The 25,380-nt window shown below is 36.0% G+C and overlaps 1 protein-coding gene across 1 annotated transcript in view; it reads left to right on the top strand.

Moving 5' to 3' along the window:
* Positions 1–25,380, top strand: part of GPC5 (glypican 5) — a 709,817-nt gene that overhangs the window by 254,293 nt on the left and 430,144 nt on the right. The window lies entirely within an intron of this gene.

Genomic DNA, 25,380 nt, shown 5'->3' with positions numbered 1-25,380 from the left:
TTCCAGAATTTTCAGTTGAAGGCCATGTGAAAAAACAACAACTTTCTATGACTTTTCTGGGAAAGATTTCAAATAGTTGTATTCTTTTTTTTTTTTTTTTTAACTATTATTCTCAAGAAAGATACTACTGCTTCCCATTAGGATGTTTTATTTGATGCTGAGACTTCACTAGTGCTGTGTATGAAATGCCCAGAATACGGACAAGATATAGTGCCTTTGAAATTCTGAGTTCTAGTTTTCCTTGATATGCTGTGAATTACTAACCTTTTCAGTTTGTTCGTATGGCTTAATGATCTGTCCTTTGTGTTCTGCCAGTTTGTCTGCCTACTAAATTACTATTCAAATTTTTCTGAACTGCCCAGCCTGCACATCAGGCCTTTAAACATACTCTTTAGGTCCCTTGCATGTAGTAAGTTGTGTTTACCCATCTCTTTATGCCCCAGGTATAAAATTTTCCACCTTAAGCATTACCTTAACCTAATGTGAGAATTGAAAGCATTACCCCCTGTGGTGGTACTTCTTTGTCTCCTGGAAATGCTATTCAGAACCATCCCTCATCCCCTTCACTTCTGTCACCACCAGGTTCTCATCTTCACTAGATTTCATTACTCCCCATTCCCTCCCACTACAAACAGCCTTTAGTTGGAAAGAGCATAATCAGTGGGATGAAATGCAGCTTTCCCCATGGCAGTAGTGGCCAACTGCTACAGAGCACTCGCCTGGCTCAGATAATTTCGAAATTGTGGGCAATGGAGAAGTAAGGGGAAAGAAGTATTTCTCAAGAACCTAGAGGAGATGTTTCTGGGCATAAAGGTCTGTAAAATAAATACATAAATAAAAAGTGAGGCAAGTGGAAAATTCCTTTTTTCATCTTTAGTGTTCTTAGATGTTATTTGTAAGAAAACCCCTCAAATGGTTTTGAGAAAATGTTTTTGCATTTTTAACTGCTGGTGATCTGTGTCATACCAAAATAGTATATTCTTCAGTTTTTCTTGTTGTTGCTACTAAATACGTTAATTTTGCTGTCCTTTGTCTAAATAAGCCTGCAAATATTCTGGGGAAATGGAATAGGTCTATTTTAGGAGTGAAATTCATGGTGTAGATTTTGTGGAACTGGATTGAAGTAGTGAAATTTAGAGGATATGTCTGTAATAATTTAAAAAACATTTTAGACAGTTTTTCTAATATAATAAAAAAAGTGTCTGTTTACAGAGCACCACAAATGATAGGAAATTATTTTCATTACTATATATTATTTTTAGAATTTATAACTAAAATCTCATTTGATTACTTTCAAGGCTATTGCTCATAAGACATTCTGGTATTGCAGATCATCTGTAGACCCTGAGATTTTATTGTTTACCTCTGTACTTCTATATTGTACAGGAACTGGTGGCAGAGGTGAAAGGCTTAATTTCATAAAATTCTTTTTACTGCTTTCTCTTTTCCCCTTCCTCTTCTTCTCCTTCTCTCTTTTGTTTGCCAATGTATTTAAAATAATAAGAAGTTTCAAGCACTACAATGATTATTTTTGAGTCTTACCTTTATTGCTTTCTAACTTGTATGACAGTTCTGTTATTAGGGGTGTGAAATATGCAAGTTCCTTCAGGATAGGAAAATAGTATATTGGTATTGTGTGCATGTCTAGAAGAAAAAGAAAAGTAAAAATTACATGAATAGCTATCGTTACTTTGATACTGAAAGCAAAATTGTAGCCTGGGCTCAAGCCATTTTGAGTCATTTAAATCAATTGCTGAGACTTTCCCTGTAACAAAGGGGAAAAGAAACCTCTAGAAGCAATTCAGATTTGAGATGGTCTGAATCACACTGTAGAATGCTTCACTTTTCTATTTTGACATCCTAGAATGACCCCAGTCCAAACTGGGATATCTTTCTTAGATACATTTGACCAGACATAGAATCTCATTGATAGTGGGCAACACCAAGTTCTGTTTGCATCTGTTCATGTGGACCTTAGACACCATTCCAGAACAGACTGACCACTTTTCAGCACTCCAAAAGATCTGCAAATTCTTAAAACCTATTAGCAGCTCCCCAGACATGTAAAGTTTATTAAAAAAACCCTGATGAACTGATTTCTTGGGAGTAATTTGAGTGTACTTAATTAATTCAGGATAAATTTTCACAACACAAAGCTTTAGCAGAAATACTAGTCTTAAGGATTCCCATCTGCAAGACACCTCAGTGCTCTTTTCCTCATTCTGGTTTGCAGAATCTTTTGTATAGCTGGCTTGGGGTGATAGGCAGGAGAGGACTGCTTTTACCCAGCTCTGATCTGCTGTGCAGTATGGGACCCCAGTTAATTCAGAACTGCTGACATAAGAAAATGATTTTTTTAAACCAATAATGTTGCATACTACATCCTGTGATTGTAGTGAATTAATTACAAAAACCAGGAAGAATAGGGTTGAGATCACATTAGGTAATTTCTGCTAATAAGTTGGTTGTTACAGTGCTTGCTCAGGAAATGTAAAACTGCAATTGTAAAGATGGTAAAGAGTGAATCCCAAAGTCGTTCTATAAAGAGCTTGGGGTTCTGTAAGTCCCAAATGGAATTGATGGAATTTATTATGATGGAGTTATTTAAAAAAAATCATAGCATTTATAACAACAGAAGTTTACAATACTAATCCAGTAATGTATGTATTTATTTAGTGGCATGTGTTATCTGGTTTTCAAGAAACAGTAATTATGGACAAAGGGTAAGCAAAGATAAAATGTTATGTCACTCTACTAAGGTTTTTGTACAGTCTAAACCCTATTCACCTAAAAAGATGGCACACAAATGGGCTCTTCTTTACTAAAACAAATCTAAATGTAGTCCTGCACGCTTTGCTGGCAGTGACATCAGATGATCATTTCCCATGTTACTGAGGAGCTTTAGACACCTGAAAAAGTTTTTTGACATTTTACATTAACATCTTGCCAAAAAAGTTAGAAGCCATTCATCCACAAAATCTCTGTAGCTAACATATTTCTTTTTCAAAAAGCAAACTGAAAAAATTAGGGTTATGAAAGAACTCCACTAAGAAATTAATGAATTTGAATACAAAATGTATCTGAATTATAGAAACTGTCTCTTATTTAAATGTCAAGAAAGAAGAGGAATAAATAAAATAACAAAGTGGACATCCAAATCAAAATTGATAAATTAAAATGCAAAAACTTATCGGAAATCAGGGACCTGATGGAAGACTGTTAGAAAGTGCAGGGTTTACCTGGAGTTGCCAAAAGTCAAGTTGAGTTCAACTTGTAGAGAACAGTGGAACAATTAGTAAGAAAGATCTTCAGCAAGATTAGAAAAAGCCAGTATGAGAGAACTGAGCTTCATTACATCCATTTCCACTAACAAAGGCAGTGTTGAATGAGTATAAAGGGGAATAAATGATAGGAATGTGGTCATGGAAATAAAGTGTAGATGATCCAGATGAAATGAAAAATGTTAAGCCTCATTTCAGGCTTCTATATACCTAAAAGATGGACCACACCACCACGAATCAACTTAGGGAAAAATGGGGAGGCAGGGAGAAAACAGAAAATACGCGAAGTGACAACATAAATTTACAGAGAGCCTATTGTGGCAGAGTAATATAATATCTTGTCAGTATTCTATACAAACATGTTGTAGAAACTTTGCTTGCAGGAATATCATAGAATAACTTCTGGCTGTCATAAAATAGTCGCTAAAATATTATATGAATTAAGTTTGGCCTAGTTGGAAGGATAAGTATTGTAGAGTTTGTAATTAAGAAATTAATTTAAAAATAATAGTAATAAAAAAATAAAGTCTGCCGTTTGTGTTTAAAGAGCAGTTACTGGACTAGATTAAGATTACTTGGAGAGTTCTTCAGGGGTTGGTACTGCAGCCAATATTAAATGATCTTGGCTTAAAAAAGTGGTGTTTTACAAATTTGGAAATGACATGATTTGGCAATCAGAAAAAAATTCAGATCATGTAGAAACGATTAAGGGTTTTAATAATAAAAATGGGATGAAATATAAAAATGTGAAATGAGAGTCTATGTATAAGACCCAGCCTTACAGTTAGAATTAAGAAATTCTCTGAGGTTGAAGCACATCAGCTGGAGGCAACTGAGGAAGGTAAGACCTGGGTCTTGTAACTGATCAAAAGATGAATTTGAGCCACCTACATTCCCCAGTAACTTGGATTCATAGAAGGTTTATTATTTTTGGCACAGCTGTAGATCCAGGGACAGATTCATCTTCATTCCTCTTCCCAATTATTTTCAATGTAATATTTAAATATGATGACATAGACATTCAGGGAAGGATGTGATTTCATTGCTTTCTTTAAAGTTACTTCATGTTTAAATATTCTTTTAGAATTACAAACCATAAGATAAAATTAACTACATTTTCTCTGGAAATTCCATATGCTATTCTTTATAGTTTTTTATTTCTATACCTTATTTTATAAAAGATTGAATAGTATTATTATTAATATAGTAGTATATTTCGGTGTGATGGGTGAACTTTTGCATAAACATACTGATTATTTCATAACCCAGTTGCACTATAGAATTAATTTCAAAATTTCCCAATTGTTTTTCAGATTCTGTGTTTGAACTTTCCATAGTATTACAAGGAAGAGTTGTTAGTATAAATTTATACTTTCAGTTTTTTCTGCTTCACTTAAATATTTAAATTTTTCCAATCCATATATAAATATTGATACTATTTTTTTCTATTCTAAAATTGGTTATGATAGACTGCCTCCTGAAAATAAGAGATTACAAATCTTTTATCTGCTTTTCCATTATTAACAATGAAAAAAATGTTAAAATGAAAAATTTTAAAATTAATTTTTTTTTTTTTTTTAAACTTGGGTAACGATGATTGTGTTACTTTGAGGAGCTTTTCATGAAACCAAGAAGATAATAATGGCTGGGACTTAGAGCAAAATCAATACTACTTTAAAAATGACTGTAGTAATATCTTCCACATTCTATTGAATGGTTTTGAGATGCTGTTGATGAACTGATTTTATTTCGGAGTTTATTGCCTTGACAGAATCAATAATCCTACTGTTAGGAAATTCAGTAAAACTAAAAGGCTCAGATTATTCCCCAAACGTCACACACGCACCCCCCAACCCCCCACCCCCCCCAAATATATAAAAGGTTTTATTAAAATTGAGTACCTGCTGACTCTTGAATAGATGTGTAGATTTATTTTAACCATTTTCTGCTCTATTGATATTTCTACATGTAAATTCACAATTACATAGGTAGAGAAAGGTAGAATTGAACCATAAGGAACTGCTTCTTCCTCCATTGAACTTTTCATAGGAAAGAATTGCAATCAGAAATATCTCATAAAAGCTTTTTGTGAACTTCTAATTTCTTTTGCTATCTTGATTGGCCGTGAACATTTTAAACTGTAGGAGTGGTGAGATTTGAGCCATATTTCTTGTAAGTGATGTGAGACTTTGCAAAATGAAAAAGAAAAAAAAATCATCTTGCTTTTGTCCCATGTCTTGATAAGCCAATATATGTTTTTTCCTAGCTGAATACAGTCTAAAGGCTTCAAAATAAAAATCCTCCTTTGTCTTTGTAGAAATAGAATTATCATCCAAGGGGAAAAAAAAATTACATTATACTCCCAAGGTACTTTCCAACACTTAATTGTTTGGTTAAACAGTTATGAGATGGAAAAAAAGTGCAAACAGGCTTTGAAAGAGATGCTTAAGTATTTATCTCTTGTGTCTTTTTTCATTCACATCAGACTCGATTAAAGCTTTGTCTTTCTCACCCCTTATTAAGCTTAATAACAATGAAAAGGATTAATTATAGTATCTACTACTATTAGCTATGGCATTCAATGGTGGTTTTATTTTTCAGTGGATTATGCTTAATGTAAATCTGAATCTCGATTATTTTTTTCAAATGCTTTCATAACTACTAATTATGAATTTAGTATTAGAGAAAAAATATTGAAAATGCAATTCTGAAGTAATTGTTTTGAATTATGAGTGTCTCAACTATTCGAAGTTCATTCAAATATTATTATGAATACTATAATGAAAAACATTTAGTAGTAATCTTTGTTTTTAGTAGCAAATATTCTGTAGATTTACACAATATCAAGTCTTAAACATTTACGAATGTTGACTATTTTTTCTAAAAATGTTTTTCGGTGTTTCTCTTCTTACATTTTTTTCAAACTGCTGGTGAATTTTTTTGTTTATAAAGAATGCAGGAAATTAATTCATAAATCCCATTGCCACTGAGGGTTTCCAAACTACTGATTTGTAAAATTAGCATAGCTTAAAATGACTGGTTTTGCAGGCTATTCTCAAGAAGACCCTGAAATCTAAAGTAAAGTAAGATAAATGGAAACCTTTTTCTTCTGTAATTTTTTTTTCAATAAGTACTGACATCTTACATGTATTATTACCTGTGTTGGAATAAAAATTACTCGGATCTATATAATCACACTCCCTTTACCATATTTTTTTTTCTTGAGAAATAATATTTGATATCTCACTTTAACACAAGGCAGTTATTATTAGACAATTAAGTTAGTATAATTATTGTTTTTATTTTTAAAATGTGAATATTAACCCATTATTTATGAAAAAGCATGCAGTTTCTTGTGTCTTTATTGCAATTAGTTTTCTACTGTCAAGAACAAACTTGGTGTTTGTCTTTAATTTCTGATTTTAAAGGAAACTTAAAGTGTATTCAGTAAGACAACATAATGTGTGTGTAGTAAAAAGAGGCAATAAAGGACAGTGTTCTTAACATGATCTGGAAGATGGAAAATTATTGGTTCCTAGTAGTTTGTGGAATTCAGTTTATTGTCTGTGTGTAAAGCTTTGATCTCTTTTGCCATATATTTTCATTTAAGCTTAGTTCTGTACCATCATTTAGCTTAAAGGTATATGGTGTTTACTCCATAATGATTCATATTAATACTTCTTTCTCCTTACTTTGGTTTGCTTGTTGTTCTAAGATGCTGTTTTTTCACATTGAATCTCTTTAGACTGTGAATTATGTCTTTCTGCAATTTGAATTTCTGTTGGGGCTTTTGTTATGGATGGTATTATAGTTTGGAAAGCAGTTACCTCATTAACATAAAAGGCAGTGATGACAATGTTGACTAAAACTAGATAAACTATTTTCCTCCTACAATGTATATATAAGGTGGGCACGTACACACTAATGAGATAGGATTATACTGAACTCAGAAAAGTTATGAGAAAGATAAATGGTAATTCAACGGCTCAAAATGTGCTTTTACACACCACAGCCATCCCTCAAACTGTATTGCCACAGCACAGCAATACGCACCATCCAAGTGGAACTCAGACTAAAACCGCTGGAGCGTAAGACAAATTGCCGCAGAATCACAGAGTGGCTGATGTTGGAAGGGACTTTGAGATCATATGGCCCAACCCCCCCGGCTCAAGCGGGGTCACCCAGAGCAAGTTGCCCAGGACCATGTCCAAACCACTTTGAAACACCTCCAAGATGGGGACTCTACAACCTCTTCAGGCAACCTGTGCCAGTGTACAGGCACCCTCATGATAAAAAAAAGTGTTTCCTGATGTTCAGAGGGAACCACTTGTGTTTCGGTTTGTGCCCATTGCCTCTGTCCCTGTCACTGGGCACCAATGAAAGGAGCCCATCTCCCTCTTTACACCCTCCCTTCAGATATTTGTACATAGCCTTCCATAGGCTAAACAGTCTCAGCTCTCTTAGTCTCTCCCTATACAAAAGATGGTCCAGTCACTTAATTGCCTTAGTGGTCCATTGCTGGATTCTCTTCAGTAGCTCTCTCACTCTTTTGTACTGTGGTGCCAAGAATTGGACCCAGTACTCCAGGTGTCACCTCACCGGTGTTGAATACAGGGGAAGGATCACCTCACGTGACCTGCTGGCAATGCTTCTAAAGCAGGCCAGGAGACTCTTGGTCATCTTTGCCACAGGTGCACATTGTTGGCTCATGTTCAACTTGGTGTCTACCAGGACCCCAGGTCCTTTCCTGTCAAACTGCTTTCCAGCAGGTCAGCCCCCAGCCTCTACTGGTGCCATGCTTTATTCCTCCTGAGGTGCAGAACTTTGCACTTTGCTGAACTTGCTGATGTTCCTGTCAGCCCATTTCTCCATTCTGCTGTTGAGGTCCCTCTGGATGGCAGCAAACCCCTCTGGTGTATCATCTGCTCCTCCCAGTTTGCTGTCATCAGCAAACTTGCTGAGGGCACACACTACCCCATCGTCCAGATCATTAATGAAGATGTTGAGCAGGATTGGATGCAGTGTAGATCCCTGGGGTAAACCACTAGTTATATCCAGCTAGACTTTGTGTCACTGATCCCTACTTTTTGTGCCTGGCTGTTCAGCCAGTTTTCAATGCTCCTCAATTGTCATTGATTATACAGTCCTCTGACAGTGTGGTTCTCCTGTTATTATAATGAAGTCCTTCTGTTTAAATTTAAAATGTTCTCACCAAAAATCTTCGCATTTTACTATCGCTTTTCTTAGATTTTTTTTTTATTGTTTGTTTGTTTGTTTTGTTTTTGTTACTGTAACTTTCACATGTTTTGGAGCAGGGTATAGCTGTGAGTTCATAGGTTCATATAGTCATGGCTTGGCAGCATGTCTAATTGCACTGTATTGTTAGAAATGGATCCACATACTTAATAAATAACATGAACACTAAATGTAACTCATTTCAAATTTACATTAAAATATTTTGGAAATGGTGAATATAGATGTTGCATCTTCAGAGAGGAAAATATCTAGGTCAGTATTCAATCTAAACTCCACAGGTTATAACTGTTCATAACAATTGCAGCTCTACCTCTCCAGTCCATTGCACTCTTTCTCTCAAAGAAGAAGAAAAAAACAAATGCACACAATTTCCAGTGCATTAGTAACAGAAAATAATGAGAGGTGTCCTCCAGAAGTGTTTAGTAAAGCAGTTGTCTCTGCAATATGGTATCTGACATGAAGAGGGGAAAAAATGCGTGCCTGAGTGTTTATAGCACTGTTCTCTCCTAGAAAGAGCCTGATAAAAGTAAAAGGTTATCTTTAGAAGACCTTTATTACAGTGGTCACAGAGAACATTCTATTGCTGTATTATTAGCAATAAAAAAAAAAGAATAAAATGAACAGTAGGAAACAAATAAGATAGTGAAACTACTGTTAAAAGATCTTTAACAGTATTCAATCTGAAAAATCATTAATTCAACAGTTTATGCTCCCAAATTTTCTTAAAATGTACATCTGCTTCACCAAAAGAAGGGGATTTGATTCTTGCTATGCCATTTTTCTATTATTGTAGCACTCTTTTTTTTATGCTTCTTTTGATATCTGAAAGCACCCAAAATGTAGGTTTCATTTTGCATACCTTGTTAGTGAGAAACCAAACGATGGTGAATACTGAGGTGATACCCAAGCTAACCAAAGTGCAGTCATCAGTGGCAGCTTGCAGAGTAGTCCGCAAGGACAAGGCCACGATGGTCTCAGTACAGGCTGCCTTCTGTGGAGTGTTGCACAGCATGAAGTCATGGGGAACAGAGGTGACAGAATATTTAGAGGTTGGGAAAAGGGCACCTGTCCAAACAGCATACTTGACAGTTCACCAACAATACTCTTTGACCTAGAGTTTGAAAGATCCTTTAGACTTTGAAAGACTGTTTCTCAGATGTCTTAATGACATGGTTTGACAGAATTGTAGAGATCTGCAGGTACTTGGCAAAAAGTACCTCTGCAACACCCACCAGCTCTCTGTAACTTTTGTATTACCATTTGTAATGCGGTCTAGACATAATTTTTTCTAAATAGCCTAGCTGATTGGAACAAGATTTATAAAATACACTGACAGTAAAATAAAGCACACCACGATCTTCATATAGTTCTTGTCTTTTTTAGAAAAGCAGTTACAAGAATTTTATTTTTGGGAGTACATCTGCATTCTAGTGCATTTACAAACGATGTTCTACCATTTATCTTAGAATTGTAATAATTGATACTGTGTTTAATGCTACCTTGTAAAAACCCAAATATATTCAAAATTTTTAAAGAAAATGCTCTAAAGACCTCTTCCTTTTAAAAGCAGCTACAAATTATTCTCTTCTTTTAACCCAGAACCTCTTTTAAATACTATATTGGCTGTTGTGCCAAATATGAGTGGTGATAAATTTGACAATTATCTGATATGTTCAAGGGAAAAAGGAACCATTTTCATTTTCACATGTGTGATTGCCCAGAGATGTATGTTCTTTAAGAGTGCAAAGAACTACACAGGGTTCTCTCTGTCTCTTCCTACAGTTTTCTTGTGCTGCATTTGTGAGTGCTATACATGACTTTTCCCTCTCGGGAACACAGGAAACACCAATCGGTGACCCAGAAAACTCTTGTGCCAATGTTTCTTTGCGCTTAGTGCTGAATCTGACTGTATATCTATCTTTTTTCATTAGATTGTACTATTATTACATATCCAGCTGATGCAGGAAGAGACCAACTAATGTAAACAAGTTTATTTCCTCCCACCTGCCTAATCATGACCTTTTAAACAGAATGTATTCAAAAAACCTTGTAGTAACTACAGAGCAATGCCAGGACACACACACACACTCCGACATAGTTGTTGCATTCATCACAATAACTGATTAATTATACTTGTCCATCCTTCTTATTTTATCCTGTGTCTGATCTCCATTACAATATCAACACATTAGTTGTTTTCTGTGTTTGATGTAGGCTGTTTGCCAGGATCAAGTTTTCTGCTCAGATGCTCTGATGTCACAATATCATAGCTCAAGATCTTGAAGCCGTATTTTACTATTTTTCTTAAACTATGATATCCTGAAGAAGACTAATTTCTAAAAGGGATTAGCTGTTCATCAGCAGTTAATTCAGCTTCAGGAGCCAGATAAAATACCAATTTTGAAGCCATGAGTTCATGAATTATTATTACAATATGTGCTATTATTAACGAAGTTTTATCATGCAAAACTATTCCATGATTGTTATATTCTCTTTCATTGAAACTAGCTGTCTCACAGACTCTTATGGGATGAAATATATTGTAGTATATACAAGCATAAAGAAATTATAGTTAGTGTCTGTTTCTGTAAAGGTTATCTTCTTATCAAGTTACTTCTCTTTATCAAGTTATGTATATATATATACATGCATATATAGAAATAATTATAGATACACACTCACATATACTATACAATCTGCCTGCTTCTGTGGCTAGAGATATATAGGTATGGTGGAACTGTCCTCTGCCTGAAGGTAGCAGATAACAGAGGCCTCTTATGTCTTTTCTCTGAGGGAAAAGAAATCAGCATTATTTGAAGTTTTACATATATACTTCTCTCCTGTAGTAGTGCCAGTCCAATAGCAAAAAATTAAATCGTTTTGAGGAATTTTAGCACAAAAATCCACTTCCTGTAGTTCAGCGTTTCCTGAATAATTATTTCTAATCAGAGAAGATAAAGAAAAAAACTCTTTGGCTACTTGTTCAACTCAGTACCCAATAACTTCTGCTTCAACCACAGCTTTACTCAGCAAGCCTAATATCTTGCACCTTGCCAAGATACCATTTGTCTGCACTGGGGGGAGGAAAAAAAGAACTTAAAGGCCAGGAGGGAACAGCTTTATGTGGTGATTCTTGTCAAGCCAGTACTATGTACATTGGAAGAGTGTTGCTTGCTAGAGTACCTGCCACAAATACCTGAATACATGTCTTTATGTATTGCCCCCTAAACAATTATTTCATTCTCTGAAGGCTGATTTCTGAAATAGTTCTGTCTCTTTTCTGAGCTGTTTTGCCTGGAATGGAAAATGTTTGCATTTCTGCTTGTTTACTATGTAGGATCCTGCATACTTTCTTAAATTAAGTTTGACTGTTGCATTTAATTTCAGGAAGGCTTTAATACTGGTGAGATGGCCTCACTTTTCAGTCACTCCCAGTTAGAGTCATTTAATCATTCACCTCAGTGCAAACAGTCCATCAGGTCTTTAACAACAGAACAATGACACAAAAAAATGGAAATCCATATTATGAAAGAGGTCCTAAATCAACCCTTACTGATTAATTTCCCCTTTATTCACAAAGCCTAACTCATCCTGACTGAATCAATCAAAAAGCTATTACCTTCATACTTGCAAGTGTTACTTTCAAAATCAATAAAAACTGAGTTCATTTTTAAGATGCAATATATTACCAGAATAAAAGTTCGCATTTACTTTGCCTAGAGATTCATCAAAAGCTGTGGGAGTTTGTAAAATCCTGTTTGTTGGCCCTGTATATTTTTTAGTGTTCTGTAATTTTCAACTTTGTCCATTTTTTTCAGTTTCATTTACTTCAATAGCTGGATTACTAGTAGTTTTGTGAATGCTTTTTTCTGCTTCTGTACATGAGTTCTCTTGATGATTTCACAGGAATTCTTTCTGCCCCATATACCATGTTTTCATTCAGTTTTTTAACAAGGTCACAGTAAAAATGGTCCAAATTTGAGGACTGATGGTTAAAGACAGGACCCACCTGGCAAAGCAGAGCAAAAGCATCTTTTTCCAACAACCTGACAAACCTGGTGAGGAGAGCTTTAATCTATAACCAGTGGTGGTGGGAAATTACAACCCAGTAAAATGTGGAAGCAGTGGATGGGGTGGAGAGCAAGGGGTGCAAGGGGACAAGAACAAGAGATGCTCCCAGATCAATAAAACAGGACAAAAGTAAACCCTCCCAAAATACATGTGAATACATATATCCTTGGAAACAAGCAGGAAGGACTAAAGCTCCATGTGCAGACGCTGAGTTGTGACGTTATTGATGATGCACTAACAGATGTGGTGGGATAGCTTGTATAACTTGAATGCTGCGATGCATTGATACAGTCGCTTCAAGAAGGGCAGGAAGTGAATAAGTGTGTAGAAGAGTTGCCCTTGATGTTAAGGAGCACCTTGAAGGTTACCTGTAGCTATTCTACACAGCAGACAGGCCAGTTGATGGCTTGTGGTAACCTGGAATTAGAGGAGAGATCAGTGAGCATGACACAGGTGAAAAATTGTTCTAGATCACCTGGTCAGTGTCAGGAAGCCAACAAATTCTTCTTTAGAGAAAGTCTACGTATCACAGACCCTGGCTCTTACAGGAGAGTTTAGACTCCCTTCCAGCTGCTGGAAGGGCAAAATGGCAAAATGCAAGCAAGACCTCCACAGGGTGTCAGGGATAGCTTCTTAGTACAGGTACCAAATACACCGGCTAGGTGTTGACTCACAGCTGGAACTGCTATTCAGTAACAAGAACTTCCTAGGGATATGGCATTCAGTAGCAGCTTTGGCTGCAATACCCATGAAATCATGGTGTTCAGGATCCTGAAGGGAGTAAGGAAGGACAATAGCATACTACAAACCTTGGACTTTAGTTGGACAAACTGTGGTTTATTGAGGAAACTGTTAGGTGGAATTCCATGGGAGGCAGCTGTCAAGGGCAAAAGAGGTCAGGAAAGATAACAGGTTTTAAAGACAGGATTTTTCTAGCACGAAAACAGTTTATCATGATGCTCAGTAAAACAAGTATACACCACTCTTGGCTAAACTGGGAACTCATGAGAGCTCCAGTGCAGAAAGGCAGCAAACCAAGGGTGTAAACGACCAGCTGCAAGAGAAATTTACACACCCTCCACATCCTTGAGACCCTATAGCAGGCGTCCTCAAACTTTTTAAACAGGGGGCCGGCACGCAGATTAAGTGGCAGGCAGTCATCTGTGGCTGCTTGGTTTCCCCCCTCAACCCCTGGCGGGGGTGTGTGTGTGTGTGTGTGTGTGTCTGTAAATACCGGGGGCTGGATTGAGGACCCTGGGGGGCCGTATCCAGCCCGTGGGCCATAGTTTGAGGACCCCTGCAAATTGTTATGAAATTTGGCTGATGTCCTTGCGAGGCTGCTGTCTACCATCTTTCAAACATCACAGAGACTTGGGCAGGTACCCAGTGACTGGAAAAAAGAAAAGCCAAAAGGTCAATCCAAGGAACTAGAGGCTCATCAAGTCTACTTTGTTCCCTAGGAAAATCATGAAGTTGTCTTATCAGGAGTAAGTCATGCCTGACCAACCTGATTTCCCTCTGTGATAAAATGGCTGCATTTTCAAAGGGAGAGTGGTGGATGTCATTTACCTCAACTTCAGCAAGGTATTCAACACTGGCGGCCATAATACTTTTGTATCCAACTTGGGGTAATCTGATCTGTAATGGTTGGGTACCAGAGGAGACTTCATAGCTATTGATCCAAGCTTAAATGTAACAAATATGTGAAAAAAATATTTAAAGTGAACTGGAACAAAAGAAAAAGAAACAAAATGTTTAGAAGTTACCTTTACATAAGTTGAAAATTATGTTTTCAGGTTTTGTTTGCAGAAGTCCTATTTATATTTTTCTGCGCTGTTGATAACAAAAAAATAAATAAATATAAGAACTTCCTGAGAAGAGGCTTTATATTTTGACAGGGTTTAATCTAAGTTCAGGATCCTAACTGTTTTATCCTTAAGTCACCAGTCACATTCTTAAACAAATCCACAGATCTATGCCATTAATCATGAAAGTGGATTTGTCTTTTTTTTCCCTATCTTCTCATGGCTGGAACACCTCTCCTATGAAAAAAGGCTGAGAGAGTTGGGGTTGTTCAGCTTGAAGAACAGAAGGCTCCAGGGACACCGTATTGCAGCCTTTCAGTACTTAAAGGAGACTTAAAAGAAAGATGTAGAAAGACGTTTTGCCAAGGCCTGCAGTGACAGGACCAGGCACAATGGATATATATTTCAAGAGGGTAGATTTAGATTGAATATAAGGAAAATACTTTTTGTACAGAGGGGGTCAGACACTGGAATAGGTTGCCCAGAGAAGTTGTGGATGCCCCATTCCTGGAAGTGTTCAAGGTTGTGTTGGATGATTTCTAGCGCAACATGAACAATTCTAGTGCAACACATCCCTGCCCATGGCAGAGGAGGTGGACTAAATGATCTTTAAAGTACCTTCTATTCCAAACCATTCTATGATTCTATTCTAGCCATTGGTATTTTCTCCACTGAGAATATCAGAAGCAGCAAAAGATAATTTGTTAGATCAACAGCAATAGAATTCTTTATAAGACAAGGGTTTGATTGATTTGAAATGAAAAAGATGTTGATGTCTCCATCTGTTCCTCCAGTGAATTCAACCAGTGTGGGAACCCATGCTGGAGCAGTCTTTCCCTGAGGGGCTGCACCCCATGGAAGGGACCCAGGCTGGAGCAGTTCATGAAAAACTGTAGCCCATGGGAAGGACTCACTGTGGAGAAGTTCACGGAGAACTGTCTCCCATGGGAGGGACCTCATGCTGAAGCAGAGGAAGAGTGTGAGAAGTCCTCTCTCTGAGGAAGAAGAAGCAGCAGAGACAATGTGTGGTGAACTAACCATAACCCCCATTCTCCATCCCCCTGCTCCACATTGAGAGAGGAGGTAGAGAAATTGGGAGTAAAGTTAAGCCCTAGAAGAAGGGAGGGGTGGGGGGAAGATGTTTTTAAGATTTTGGTTTTTTCTTTTCTTATTATCCTACTCTGATTTGAATGGTAATAAACTAAGATCCCCAAGTTGAGTCTGTTTTGCCTGCGATGGTAATCACTGAGTGCTCTCTCCCTGTCCTTATCCTGACCCATGAGCTTCTTGTTATATTTTTCTCCTTGTCCAGCTGAGGAGGGAAGAGATAGAGTGCCTTTGGTGAGCACCTGGCATCCAGTCAGGGTCAAATCACCACAGTCCTAAATTCATGCATACAGGTGGTATAGCATATTGCATGATCTGACATGCATGACCTATTATGATTTTATGAAAACTAAAATACCATGTTCAGTAAAGAAAAAAATAAATGCATCATTTAAACTTCATGTTCTGCAAGCTTATTGTTGCTTTAGGAAGAATGTGTTTTACTTATTGATTATGCTTCTTTAAAAGGAAAAATGCTAAAAATTAAGAATAAAACCCAGCATGTTTTGTATTATCTCCCTGCTGGATTTACTTCCAGTGTTTAGAGAGAGTTTCTTTTCACACTAATAGGGACAGCAGGTTATTTAGTTCCATATAAGAGTATATGCGAGCATCCCAGAGGAGAAGGTGAGGAGATGCTTCTCATTGCTGGCCCCATGTCCTCTTTCTGTTGGGTTTAGACAAGGTGTTATAGGCTAGTTTCTCCTATTACACCAAATACATATGTGTAATTACTGTCCTCATACACCTATCTATATTGCACTTAAAGTCAGAGTACTCTACGCTGGCTACATCGTATGTTACTATTTAAGAAAGCTATTTTCTGCATTATATTGTGTTAATATATTATTTTTTAGGGTAAAGATAATCTCTTAGCTGTTTCAGGGAACGCACATACATTTTCTATTGCCTACTGTGAACACTTAGGATCTTTAGTCATACTGCTTACAAATGGCCACAAAATGTCACTTTTAAATCAAATGAAATTATGTGCCCTGGGATGTAAATGAATCATTTCTTCTGTGCTCTCAGGCCTTTCTAGTTTGAGGAACAAGAAATACAGTGAAGCATCCAAAATTAGTTTTCCTGCTGTGCACTAAGAAAAGAAAGCACAATTAATACATGCTACACATTTTGTAAAAAAAAAATTGTGGTGACTGTGGTGAGCAATTTCAGTGTATGTTTTAAAATGAAAAACCTAAATAATGGAACCTATAGGATTTTTAATTTTATTTGATTAAAGGCTGTAACTTCTCAAGTGAGGTGCTTTTGAGAAAAGTAACAGAACTATATATATCTTGTTACCTCTCAAACAAAATTAAAAAAAATAGGATTCTTTAAGAGTGTGCTAGCTTTCTTAGGTCTCAAGCAGGGAGGAACAGACTAGAATTCACTAATGGTTTCTGCCTCTTGCACATTCGTGCAACCAATGAGTTTTTTACAAAAACTTACATCAAAAAGTCTGGAAAACTGAAATTCAGTATCCCCTGACCACTTATAAAAGAAAATGTTCAGAAGTCATTTCATTTAATTACAGTATTAATTCTTTTGTAGCTGATTGTTAATGGCTTCTTTTAGCTGGAATTCTGAAATTAACTTACCAAAGCTTCAGAAATCACTTTGTGCAATTGTATGGACTTTGTAGCTTCTTCTTCTTTTCCTTTCCCTGCACAAAAGTGAGCAAAAAGCATACAATGAAAGTATAGTTATTACTGTTGCCTTTTCTCTGTAGATGGGAACTGGATTGTGTTTCTCCTGTCTCTACCCTGATGGAATCTTAGGGCTTTTAAAAGAAAATAGCTGCTGTCTGGTACTCAGGACCCACTATCCTTGAACTGTCCAGTGGCTTTATTTGGGATAACTGAAAAAAAGAGAGTATGTCAAAGAGTTCTTAATAGGTAAGAACTTTTAAATACTTCCCTTTACAGAGAAGTATTGGGGTGGGGGGGCAGGGAGAAACAGAATATGGCTTCCTTGAGGTTGCACGTATTGTCAAACCAAATTATCTCAGAGCATATCTACAAACTAGGACTGGCTTTAAGGCTAGAGAATAATCCTGTCATTTCAAATTTAAGCTCATTACACTTCTTTCTATTTTCTTTAACAGTACTATGATATTTTTATACATAAGTATGTGTATATACACGTATGTATATAAGTATCCATATAAGTATATATACACATATATATATATATACTTGCATCCCTAGCTAACTCATCAAAGCTCTTTTTCCTAATTTCAAATAGCAATGATTCATGTCTCTAGCATGTTAAAGCAGTAAACTGCAGAAATTATGCCATTATCAACATCATTAATATCCGGTTTCTAGAGGATATACAGACCTGCTTCTACACCCAGCCTTTATCCAGCAGTGTAATCCTATAAAGCTGAAATGTGAAGGCCTTACTTAATTCTCATTCAACAAAAACTTTCATTAAAATCTCTAGGGGTCTGCCTAGTACAAACTGGTAAGATTCTATGAATTTTTGACCTGTGCTGGGAGTATTTACATGATAAGAGCTTTGTGCAAATAGATGCAAAGTTACTTCCTTATTTATTGGCTAGTGAAATGAAGGTATGTAGGAAAGAATACTTGTTTGCTTTTTCCTCTCAAGATTTTAAATTTCACTTTCATTTTGTATTCTAAGTTGTAATTGTAATTAAAAAGAAAATGCTTTTATTTTTCAGTGTCAATATATTACGTTCAAATATAGATGAATCCCAGGAGCAATAAACATGAGCTGCTGTCCTATGCATCCAAATGACTTTATACAGTTTAGGGGATATAGAAACCATGTAGGGAAGACAAAGTTGTAACATAGGAACAAACAGACATGATACTGATGACACAGCTCATTGTGGTGTTAAAGGAAGAAGTGACAGAAATATGCACCAGATGTTCCTTTGCTCTACAAGGGCACAAATGAATCCAATGCTGCAGCAATTAGTCTGTCACCTAGCTGCTCTCCTGAATAGAATTGATGAGCAAGACCATACCTTGTAGGTTTTTGAAACACTTTAGGAAACTGCTGTTCAGGTAAACAGAACTCTCTGTTCCTTCCATTGAGTGAAAAGCATGTCTGATTCCCAAACTCCAGGCAGCTCAGAAGACAAATATTTTACTTAGCTTTGCTCAGTCATCTGTGGGTTTTTTCCTGAATAGCTTTTCTGCATTGTTATAGTAGGTTTGTGAACTTACCAGTCTTATTGTTGCTTTTGCAATTTTTCACATTAGAATTAAAAAAAATGAAAGAAAAGAAGAAAATGACAGAATTTTGCTTTTTTCAACTTATGAAAAAATGAGTAATATTTTGTGACGTGATGGTGCTAAGCATTGAGTAATGCATTATTAAAGGGGGTTCAGGGAGCAATCCTCTGCAAGGCAAGGGACTTTAAAAGGGGATGTGATAGCAGAATATAGATGGGATACTGGAAAGGAATTGTGGGTAATGCACAACCCAGCATAAGGTATTTGAAGTATATAAAATTATTATAAGTATTTAGAAGTCCTATTCATTCCCTCAGAAAGAAGGTGAGAAAAGAAAGCATAAGAAAAAATATCACTGCCTTAAACTATGAAAAAGCCAAGCAGGAAATACTTTACCACTTGATTTCCAAAAATGAAAATATTTTAAGGGTTTTTCTTTGTTTTTTTAAATCTTTTAGCTCATTAAGATTTGTGAAGCATAATAACCTCTGTACTTTCCAGATTACTGAAGTTTCTTGGAGCAGCCACTGTCAGATGGTAGAATTTATAACCTTTCTATGGAATATCAGAATTTGAGTGAAATGCTGTTACTTCAAAATGCATTGCTAAAGCTGATACATGACACAGTATCCTTCCATGTTATTTTAGTATATGTAAACAGTATGAGACCTCACACAGCTGATAAGCACAGATGTTCCAAACATTTATTATTTTTTAAAAAGAAAATATCTCCAGAAGATTCACTGCAAAATTTCTGCATGAGAAATTTTTCTTCCATGAGAATTTTTTTCTCTGGGATATATTTTTCCATTTTTTTCTGTAACTCATTTTCAAGGCAGACTATGTACTTTACAGATCTCCACAAGGACAATTATTTAAATCCTGAAACTGAATTCCCTAATCAAAGTGATTTAAAAAAAAAAAAATCAGCAGAAACTACTGAAAAATTAATGTTTTCCACATGTTGCTCAAGATAATATGTGGTACTAATAGAGAAAAAAAATTAGTTTGATTTTTGGCACACAACCAAACCAGAAGTATTTTGGGACACATAGCCTTCATGAAACAGTTAAAAGGAGACCCCTACTCACAGTAAAGTTTGGCCAGAATTTAAGAGGAATGTATGTAGTATGCTTATGGAATAAATACATCTTTTCCTTAAGGAAGCATTTGGCTTAATGTAAGATACTCCTTTTTTAAAAAAAAGGAGTATTAAAGTCTTGTGTGTATGTGTATCTGAACCAGCTTATAAGTCAGCTAACAGATTTCAGCTAACAAGACTCCCTTTTACCTTAGGCAGGGTAGTTCCCTTCCAGCATGCTAAACCCAAGTTTTCTGGTTTTAAATAAACGCATCCAATGTCCTTAACTATTATATATTCTATATAAGTTTATTATATTTAATTCCGTTACAGAAACAAAATAGATACAATAGCATTACATTGAATATACAAAATCACAGCTATCTGCTTTTATTGCAAGATGGTAGAGAAGGGCAACTATGAGTAAACAGTATCTCTTGAACTCTGAAAGAATCACCTGTAGGGTAAGTGAAATAAATTCTTCTGACCAAAGCTTTGAAATAGAGCAAACTCTTGCAGAACCTGAATTTCAAGCTCATCAGGTGTAGAGGAATGAAGGCAGTGGGCTGATCAGCATTGCTAACATGCAGCTGTGGCCTTGCCTTGAAGGCAGTGGATTGACTGACATGGATGATGTGCAGCTGTAGCTCATCCCTACTAAGTGGTTAAATAGCCCTGAGGAGTATTGGAGGAAGTGGGATGAAATAGGGTTCTGGAGAAGAACAAATCCAGATGTAGCAGAGACAAGGAGCAGAGTAGTCTGGCCTTGGGAGGATGAAAAAACAGCATGGACAGTAGAATCTGACCCGCAGTAAAGCCTTGTGGCAGCTTGCTAGTTTTGTTTGTGCTGTGACAATTGGGAATGGGTTTATTAGTGCTGTCACCTTCTGCCTCACCTTTAGCACGCATCAATGTGGTTCTTCTCCTGCTGCATGGGACTTGTTGCGGGTACTGCTGCTGCAGGTGTGTTCAGAAGGTAAAGTTCTAGATTTGCAGCTGTTTATCTCTGCTGGTATTGCTCCACTGAGGAGGGCAGTTTTTCTTCCCTATCACAAGATACTGAGTTGCTCTGAACAGAGCATTCCCTACAGATTTGCCTATGCACTAGAGGCATCTAATCTATGTTCACGTCTGCATTCATGCACAAGGCAGCAGGAACATAGGCAGCACTTGACTTCCTAGAAGACTTCTTATCAGATATTAAATTTCTTTGCAATTTAGTCATATCAAACTCTGACTGGCCTTTTGGTGGATTCTAAGAGTCACAAATTAATATTCAATAGAGACTTCACTAACCTTGTTGCTATCTTTTTCTTTTCTTGTCTCCATGACCAATTCTGAGGAAAAAAGTGACTTTCTAATGGATAGAAACTTGTGTTCTAAACAATCTGATACTGAATTGATGGTACTCAAGCCTAGACTTCTTCAGAGTGCTAGTCTGAAAATATAGAAAGGCTGACTATATTTACTAATTAGCATTCACTAAAGTAATCTACAGGTCTACCTTCTGCTCCTTGATCGGGAATTACTTGAGTTACATACATTCAAGAATGACTGCAAAGTGTGTTTATCTGAAGATTTTCCAGTGGGTGGAGGAGGGAGAAGGAAGGTTAGAGTGGTAGGGATTTTGCTAAGAGACTTATGGTTGAGGACTTATTTATAATTAATGTCAAGAATGCTTCTGGATGTTTTAGAAGATAACAACACTCTTTGGCAATTCGAAGTATTAACAATCTATACACATTTTTTTCTTTGTGCATCTGGTTTGTTTTTGCATCTGCATTTTTTGTTTGCTTTAGGAGTCTACTGGCTCAAACATACATAAGTACTTGTTTTAAAAACTTCGTAATTATTCCCATTCAAGAAAGAATACTTTTTATTATTTTTTTTCACAAGGTCTACCTCCTAGATTCTTTATACCTCTAGTTCCTTTGCATTTCCTGGTTTCTTATTTATTATGACTGTTTTATACCTCCTACTACATTTTTTCAGACAGTATTTTGCAATGTGTAGAGAAAATAGAGTGATATGATGACATTGTACAGTGATAAACATGTATGTAAGATGAACTGGGCAAAAATCAGAGATGCTTTAGAGAACAATGTTTTCCTATTTATGTGTCTGCCTATTGCTGTAGAAATGTTTTAATCTAAGGAAAACATTAGAGATAGACTGTAGTAAATTTATTTTCCTTCTGGGGTTCTTTTGAAAGAGCACTGTAGCAGAGATTTTCTTAAGAGGAATTAAACAGTCACTGATATTTATTTTATTAAGTAGAGGAAATACTGTCATGTATATTTTCCTTCCCATGCCAATGCTGTGCTGGTTAACTTTAGTTTTTAGAATACTAGATGGTGCTGTGGTTTAGTGATGCTGACTGAACAGAAACTGCTCATTTCTTTGCAAACCTTTTGTGCCCTTTAGGAAACATTATTCTAATGATAATAATAAAATAAATAATAATATACTAGTTTCTATTATCAATGTTGTATGACATTTACTATCTATAAACCAGATTTGAATTTATGTGAAGAGCCAGCAAAGTCTTGGTCACTCTTTATTTATTTTAAAAAATGACTTTTGGCCACCCTAAAATGGCTTTGGTCACTTCTGAAAAGAATAGTGTCTGAGACTCCTGGCTCTTGTTATAAGCTTTTGCAGAAAAATTATGGAATATGCAACAGCTAGGTCTATTCTTAGATAGTAATATGTTTCTACCAATGAATTGGCAGAAGCAAACCCACACATTTGGTTTGTGCATACAGGATTTTAGCCAAAGTAAATGAATCAGATTTTTAATTCACTTGGGTTCAAATTCATTTAGGCTTGTCATATTGAACAAAAGAAAACCATCAGCCATAAAGGAGCAGTCAGGCATGATATTAAACAGCTGAACTTGTCAAAATAATCAGCATGTAGTTATGAAATTGCATTCAGTACATCACTGCTTTACAGTTATTGCTATTGTGTTTGATTTTTACATCCTTTAGACAAATTGATGTAGGTTGTTGGGGCCTTTTTTATTTTTTTCTTTCTTTACTTGTACAATCATCATGGAATGCAACCTTTACTTAGCTTTTGTCCACTGAGCTAGGGTATTGTTAACTGTTTTAAATTTGTCCTGTTTGCATAGTTCTCCCATTTCCCCAAAGGCACACTGATGGAAAGATGCCCTTTTGTTATCTATTGTTAGCTATGGCCAGTAGATAAGGTATTTACAACCAGTTTTTCTGAGCTTTGCATTTACTTGTCATAAAGTCATATTACTCTGCTGAATTTTCCAACCAAATAAAAGTGTGTCTTATGTGTGCATGTACAATTTAAAATTAACACTTTATTCTATATAGCTGTATGAGAAATAATTAAGTTCTAGGTCATGTATTACTATTCTTTTTTGATCTCAGTGCCCTGTTAAAATCTTAACGTTAGACTTTTCTTGTTAATACCATACTGAAGAGTTTCATAAGCAGACAACTATTATTAGTAAGTTACTTCATGAATGGTAAACGGCTTCGCTGCAGTTCCAAACCATGTATTTTCCTGTCAATACTGTTTACAGCATGTTGTGCTCTGCCTCATCAGAAGAAAGGAGGACAGCTTTATGTAATATTAATAAGAAACTCATTTGTAGATAGGAAGTTGGTAATCTTTGAATATTAATTGGAACCATTCTAAAGGAATGGGTATAAAAGACAGAAAGAAGACTCCTTCCTTCGAGTGTTGAATAGCGCATTATTTTTTTGGACTATAAATTATTTACATGGAGTTACTGCTTAGAGCCAGGAATCTTTTATCTTTCAGTCCTTGTTTTAAGCCCGATCATCAAAATGACATCTAACGTCACATTTCCCCTAGAGCTTGACAGTCATGAAAGCACAGCTTTTTTTAGGCAGATGTTTGCAGTTGATAAGATGCATTAAAGCATGGACCATTAGCTGAACTGTTGTGTAAGTCGTCAAAGATTCGGGTTGTTTAACAAATTGATATCTATGCAGAAAACAAAAGACAGAGAAGGTCTAGAATGCTGCAGTTAGTTCTTACTGACTGTCTGTGGGATCAAGAAGAAGTGCTTGGGCAGAGTACGAACAGAATGACAATGGGGCATGTTTCAAAACAAGCTTGAAACTGAATGAATTAAGTAATATATCCCCTCACTACAACTCCCAAATATGCTGAAGCGGATTTTTTCTGCCTAGTCTCATCTATTGCTATTATATTTAAATGAATTCAACTGTTACTTAAGCTTTGCAGAGAAACCTGTCCTAAAACTAGCATGTGATACATATATGTATGTGCTACATGCAGTGTACAACTGCACAGGAAGAACTGCATGACCCCCTAGGAAAGTCTGGTGACAATAAATATTACAAATGAAAACTGAATAGTAATAACTAAGTAACTGAATGCAAGAGAAACAAAAGGGAACAGTGTCTAGAAAAGCGTAAAAGATGAATAGAAGTGAAAAAGACTTACAGAAAGGTAGATAAAAAGTGTGGCGAGACTCAACAGAAGATCTAAGGGCAGAAGGGGAAATAGGAGGTAAATGCTGTAAATATTTAATGGGGCAAGACAGAAAAAAAGAAAAACACTGGATAAAAATGGAAGACAATATATGCCCCAAAAAGAAAGAAAGGGATGAGGTTGAAAAGAAAAACTGTGCAAGAGAGGCAGGGAAAAAAAAGAAAGAAATAGTTAATTATGCTGTGTGCACGTGCCTTCAGGGATGAGAAATTTCCTAGTAACATGCTGACTGTGCATATACACATGTACATGTCACTTCATGACAGTGACCTTGACTGTATATAGTTTAATTTTTTTAATGTCATCATGCAATTGCCCAATAGAGCTCAAAGATAAATTTGTTCTGCCAGATATTTTGACAGATCAAGTTATTTTCCTGTCCTGGCATTTTTGTATTGGTGATCTTCAAGTATAGTTCCAAGTTGGTGTGTGTATATAAATACCTTCCATAAGAACCCACCTTTGTAAAGAATGGAACTGGTTAGGAGCTTAAAAAAACAATAAATAAAAAAAAAATTGGACAGGGATCAAATGGATCTTTGCAATTGTAGATTAGTGAGGTCATTATGGTATTCATGCTAAGCTCAGCAATATCAGCCTAAAGTTTCCTGTTTATTCCTCTAGGTTTTGGATTGGGGCCTGTATCTGGTAAATAATATATGTTAGCTCTGGACTTATTCTTGTCTTATCTTTTAACACTGTATAGTTTTTCTTCCTTGTCTTTTTGCTACTAGAATCCATGATTGTAGATAAGGGGATAGATGATTACATTGGTTAAACATTCATTAATGCTGACGACACTCATTAAAAACACTTCGAATTTTACTGCTGCTTTCAGCAGGAGTAGAATGGGACCCCTTATACTATTGTTATGAAACTTTGTTTACCTTAATAGAAGAAATATTTTTTGAAAGGGCATATACTTAGCAGGTTACTTTGTTCTAACTCAGAGGCAAAAGAAACTAATTCTACAGTGTAAACATTAGGAGAAAAGCTGAGGAAGGTATGGAGATGGGAAAAAAGTTCAGTTTAGGGTTGCAGAACAGTAC

Source organism: Falco peregrinus, chromosome 4 (genome assembly GCF_023634155.1).
Source record: "Falco peregrinus isolate bFalPer1 chromosome 4, bFalPer1.pri, whole genome shotgun sequence".
NCBI lineage: Eukaryota > Metazoa > Chordata > Aves > Falconiformes > Falconidae > Falco > Falco peregrinus.
This window is presented reverse-complemented; position numbering and strand designations above follow the sequence as displayed.